This window comes from Oncorhynchus kisutch, unplaced genomic scaffold (genome assembly GCF_002021735.2).
Source record: "Oncorhynchus kisutch isolate 150728-3 unplaced genomic scaffold, Okis_V2 scaffold868, whole genome shotgun sequence".
In the NCBI taxonomy this organism is placed as follows: Eukaryota; Metazoa; Chordata; class Actinopteri; order Salmoniformes; family Salmonidae; genus Oncorhynchus; species Oncorhynchus kisutch.
Window position 1 is genome coordinate 1 of NW_022262813.1, and position 6,082 is coordinate 6,082.

General features: G+C 43.7%; 1 pseudogene across 1 annotated transcript; it reads left to right on the forward strand.

Annotated features, from left to right (window-relative positions):
* Nucleotides 1–78: 78 nt before the first annotated feature.
* Nucleotides 79–5,749, forward strand: LOC116362688 (glucose-induced degradation protein 4 homolog; annotated as a pseudogene). Its single transcript, XR_004207773.1, has 6 exons — nt 79–312; nt 941–1,000; nt 2,837–2,944; nt 3,113–3,214; nt 3,353–3,483; nt 3,827–5,749. The product of XR_004207773.1 is annotated as a glucose-induced degradation protein 4 homolog (transcript).
* The last annotated feature ends 333 nt before the right edge of the window (nt 5,750–6,082 follow it).

Genomic DNA, 6,082 nt, shown 5'->3' on the forward strand with positions numbered 1-6,082 from the left:
CCGGGGGAGGAGTATAGTAAGTGTCAGGCTTCTAGATACTCTGGTCAGTATCCCCTCTCCATATTTAGAGCTTCCTCAGTCTGTGGTTCATGACTGTTGCAGTCGGGGATACGCACGCATTAGCGCTCATCATGCCTGTTCGAGCTGAGTGCTGCAGCAGTGCGGCCCGTACATCCTCGGCTCTCTTATCCCTCCTCCGCCGATCAACACGCACCAGCCAGGGGTAGCTACTTCGCTGCTGTACAGCGGTTCACAGTTTCGAGGACATCAGAAGAGCAAAGAAACTCGTATGATGTGGAGGTCGTTTTGCAGGTAAATACTCTTGCTTTTAAGAAGCTTGGTATAATGGATGGCATGTTTACTAGCTGACCATGTAAGGTGTCTTGTCACTGCTGCTAACGTTACTGACTGCGAACCACCACTGACAAGCAACCGATTTAGCAAACTAACCAGGTAACTAGCTAGTTAGCAAACAAACTAGTTTAACAAGCTTGACAAGCAAGCAATCTGTAGTTAGCAGCTAGATGGCCCATTCAAATCGACTGTAAATGTTAGTAAGCCCTCTGTGCCCCTGGGTTGTCGAAGAAGAGAACAGCCAGCTAACTGGCAGTGAGATGAACATTTTGTTTATTGGCAAACATTTGGATATATGAATACTGGCATTAACATGCATGATGTATTTTAACATATGGCCTAGTTGCTAAATGACATAGGTGGCTAGCATTCAGCATTTTCATTGGTGTTTGCCCAGATTCACAGACCGCTGCTATTGAATAGGCCTGCTCATTCATTTGACAAACCGCTGAAAATATCTGTCTGAACTCGTTAATAGCCGGTTGTCATTTGTGAAGGCACCTGATGGGTTCTTGTTGTACACACACTGACATTGTGACCACTGCACTTGAATACCACTCATTGTGAGATTGTTTGTCTCCTGCAGCATGTGACCATGGAGGACTCTTATCTGTGTGGTTACCTGAAGATCAAAGGCCTAACTGAGGTAAAGTGGCGCAGAACTGGGTCAGATACAGTGTACTTCTACCTTACCCTCACATGCAATGAGTGATGATGTTGTCATGGGTCTTTAAGCCCCTTTTAGGAACTTATCATGGCAGGGGTCAGTGTAAGCCAAGTGCAATGTGGCTTTCCAGCCCCAATTGAAATGTATACTGGTACAACCAACCAATGTGAAACTGGCATGCATTATGACAACATGCTAAACAACAAGCCAGAGCCAGCTATTGACCAATTTGTAACACCAGTATGAAGGCCTATCTGTTACGTTGCAAAAGTGTCTTGTCTGAGCACTGTATACTGTATTTGGATGTTTAATCTTACATGGATGTATTGACTGACTGCCTGACTGACTGCCTCAAATGGTGCAGACAGTCAAAGAACAGGCCTGTGTGCTGCAGCTCTGCCTGCATTGTCTGTTTACAGCAATGTCTACAATTCAGAGGGTGTGTGGTACAAAATGTGATTGCTGTGCACTTTCTCTCACTGGCAACACTAAATATCAGGGCTCTTCCCACTCTCTCCTTGTAAATTATACAGATCCCTACTCTGGCTCCGTTCACCTCCTTTTCCTAGAGAATTAGTTGTGAGTGACTCAAAGGGAATGCTCAGGGAAATAGTGCACTTTGTTTACTTAACAAGGTGCTACCTACCACTGATCTGGCACCTTGGCATAGTGTTACAGTGAGTTGGGTCGTATTCAATCGGACACACCGCAGCAAATTATTTTGCAACGGAAAAAGAAACACGTTGAGGTTGTCCCTCCCAGTTTGAGTTTTTATGTTCTTCTGTTTGTTGCCTAATGAATATGAAAAAGGCATTGCTGTTTGTTATTGATGGCATTCCTGTGTGTGACACTTAATTTGTCACTGCACCAGCATGTGTTCCAGCCAGAAACCCTTCCTAAAGGAACCTTGGTAACCATGACTGTAGAGTCAGATTATGGTAATGGTAAGTGGGAGCACAGCTAGATCCATGTATTCAGGTCTATACCCAGAACATAATTGGTAATATTTACCTACTTTGTTGGACAACTGTTATGTGTGTGACTGTAAGAACGGCTGTTTCACAACCGGCTGTGATTGGGAGTCCCATAGTGCGGCACACAATTTCCCCAGCTTCGTTAGGGTTTGGCTGGGATAGGCCGTCATTGTAAATAAGAATTTGTTCTTAACTGACTTGCCTAGTTAAATTTAAAACATAAAGTGAGTGCCGTCTATAACTAAAACTCTCTTTTGTTAGTGAAAGTCCTTACGGAGAAGGAAACATGGTCGTAGTCTCTAATTCTCTAGGAACCAAAGCAAACGGCAAGGGACTTACCTGAACTTGTCCAATAAACAAAAAGATTAGCTACGGTGTTCACTAATGAACCCAGCTCTTAGTCTGTTTCTGATCCTCGCAGGAGTATCCCACTCTCACCACGTTCTGTTTCTGATCCTCGCAGGAGTATCCCACTCTCACCACGTTCTGTTTCTGATCCTCGCAGGAGTATCCCACTCTCACCACGTTCTGTTTCTGATCCTCGCAGGAGTATCCCACTCTCACCACGTTCTGTTTCTGATCCTCGCAGGAGTATCCCACTCTCACCACGTTTTGTTTCTGATCCTCGCAGGAGTATCCCACTCTCACCACGTTCTGTTTCTGATCCTCGCAGGAGTATCCCACTCTCACCACGTTCTGTTTCTGATCCTCGCAGGAGTATCCCACTCTCACCACGTTTTGTTTCTGATCCTCGCAGGAGTATCCCACTCTCACCACGTTCTGTTTCTGATCCTCGTAGGAGTATCCCACTCTCACCACGTTTTGTTTCTGATCCTCGCAGGAGTATCCCACTCTTACAACGTTCTTCGCAGGAGAGATCATCAGTAGAAAGAGGCCCTTTTTAACCAGGAAGTGGGACGCCGACGAAGATGTGGACCGCAAGCACTGGGTATTTATTTGAAGCTCTCGATGTCATTCAGTTCATATTCCCATTAAAGCGTAGTCATTTGGTGTTCCTTCTTTTTAACAAACACTTATTGGATTCAGTATTGTATTTCAGTTTTTAATTGTCTTTGAGAAAAAGTACAACTAAAACATTTGTTTTGTTTCTTTCCAGGGTAAGTTTCAGGCTTTTTATCAGTATGCAAAGAGCTTCAACTTGGACGACTTTGATTACGAAGAGCTGAAGAACAGTGACTTTGTCTTTATGAGGTGGAAGGTGAGTCCATTATCACCTGATGTTCCATTGATCTCTCTTTCTCTCTCCCTGTATGTACTTGAATCCTTCCTCTGTCTCTTGTCCTTTCTAACATGTCCATCTAGTGACTGTTTTGTTTTCTTGTTCTCTCCCTCACAGGAGCAGTTCCTGGTCCCGGACCACACCATTAAAGACATCAGTGGGGCGTCCTTCGCTGGTTTCTACTATATCTGCTTCCAGAAGTCCACAGCCACCATTGAAGGCTACTACTACCACAGAAGCTCTGAATGGTACATAGTTTGGGTCCCAAATGGTACCCTATGGGCCCTGGTCAAAGTAGTGCACTATATAGAGAATAGGATGCTATTTGGGATGCAAACACACTGGAGTGTCAATATTTTAGATGGCTTGTTCAAATCTGATAGATGCACTGTACAGTTTGGCTCTTTGGGATATTCAGATTGAGTACATATTTTGATAGTTGCTGGTACTAAGCATACTAGGTCATGTTAATACATCTTTAGTAGATAGTTAGGTTCTGTACCAGTTGTTTTGTGTGCTGATCTGATGTGAACATACAGGGATGTGGCTACTGGCTAGCTGCTCATTCTTGGTCCCCTTGTTCCCTTTCAGGTACCAGTCGTTAAACCTCACCCATGTCCAGGAACACAGTATGCCCATCTACGAGTTCCGGTGATACCCGCCTGCTGGCAGAGGACTTTGATTGGCACTGCCCTAGAGACTTGCTCATGGAGGGGAGATGAACTGACCAATCATGCCAAGGATGTACCTATCAGTATTCCCTGGCGAAAGGGAGAGAACAATGGAAGGAGGGAGGGATAGACAAAGAACAAGGCCACCGACCGACAGTTTTTCCCAGCCTGCCTTTCTCGACTTTGCATCAGCTGGGATCAACAGCACTTTTTCTTTGGTTGTTTTCTCTTCCCCACTCTTTCTCCATTCAGCTTCCTGTTTCTGAAGCTACTTTTCCTCTTTCCACCATGTTGAAAATGCTTTCCACTTTTCAGTTGGGAATCCCCCCCAGCCCCTCTGAAAATGGGTCCCCCAGCAGTCTAAGATTTAAGTACAAAGTTTGATATTGCATTTTAATTTGTCTCAATGAATTGAGGCCTGATTGAGATTGACCGAGCTACAGAGTGGGCAAGCAATCCTGAAAAGATGGATCTCCATAAGGTATTGAGGTGTGACATCATCAAGGGTGTGCTCAACAGAAGATTGATGGTCAATGATCTGCCATGATGCAAGATTTGACGGCTTAGGCGGATGACGTCTTGGTGAAGGTTGATATTTGAAGGCAGGGCATAATCAGATGTGTGTTGTGGGCTATTGAAACACATACCACACCGATGGCTACTTTAAATCTGTCCTCTCTCTGAGATGGTGGAGTCGACATCGTCTGACCTATAGAGGGAGTCCCCAGCCCTAGTTCATATTGGCAGGCTGCTGTTACTGCTGCTTTTTGAAAAGCCTCTCCTACCGTTCCCTGCCTCAACCAAGTGAACTGATAAAGTGATTTACGCTTCACTCATTTTTCTATGCAATTTACAAAAAAAATCTTATCCGGCGCTTACCTACTTTCCATTTTATTTTCAGAAAGGACTTTTAAAGTATTATGATGATGTACGTGAGTGATCACACGGCCACCAGAGTATTTATTGAAAATGAATATTGTTAATTTACACGTGTATAGATATATAATAAAGAGTTTTTATTCACCAGGCTTTTAAACTGCGTTGACACAGCTATTTGAGGGTAATGCTCTGGTGTCTTGAGTTATGTGTGGTGGCTCTGAAGTACTGGTGGAAGAGAGTGTGTCGTGCAGATTGAGCTTGGGCTGCATTTAGACAGATCAGAATTGGCCTGCCTGTTTTTCACATTGCTATTTGGACCAATCAGATCTTTTTCAGAGCTGATCTGGTCAAAAGAAAAATTTAGTGAAAAATATCAAGGATTTGGCTGCCTGTCTAAACGCAGCCCATGAGTTGTCTGTGTGGTGACGCTAATGCTAGAGCGCTACAAATCAGTGTGTGCAGTGGACTAAATGCCATGGGACAGATGAGAGTGAGCTAGTATAGAGTTTTGGCTGGATGAAAAGATGAGGTATAGAAATACAATGATTAGAATGGGCACATGTAAGATGTTGATGACCAAACAAGATATGGATTTTGTGTTGGTACTGTGCAGTATGCTGCGTTTCGACCTGACTCAACACATGTACAGTATTGCTGACAGTCAATGATTTTTTTTTATGAGGTCGACCCATTCTGTTCATTTTATTTCTACGTTTCTGATGTATTGAATGTGGCAGGCAGCTAACTGAGCTGTCTCCTCTGCGTTCTTCACTTTGCCCCTAATTATACCAACGCACAACCGATGTGTCTCTCTCTCCTGTATCATTCTGACGTCTTTTCCATTCACAGAATGAGAAATAGTGGCGTTGTTACAAAACCTTGATGACATGTGAAGAGATGTGTTTTCTTGGAGAGTATAAAATAAACTGACAAGAACATCTCTAGTCAAAAGCTTTTGAAAAACCTTATGCCTTAACTGTAAGTTTGTACAGAGCCCTGTTTTATAACAACGTTGGAGTTGAGTCATGACTGTGAATTGTTAATGCATGTTTGTGTGATTTCAGTTGGAGAGAAATGCCACATCAGCCCTCAAAAGACCTTTGAGCACCAGTGAGTGTCCTGGGTCATGTTCATTAGACACCAAATGGGAGAAAAGACTAACGTGAAGGGACTACCTGGACTTGTTTTCAATTTCTGTTAATGTTTTAGAACGTTTCACTATGGTGTGCCCTAATGAACATGACCCTGAATTAGATGACATCACATGACCGGTGTCAACCAGGAAGTGAAACTACTT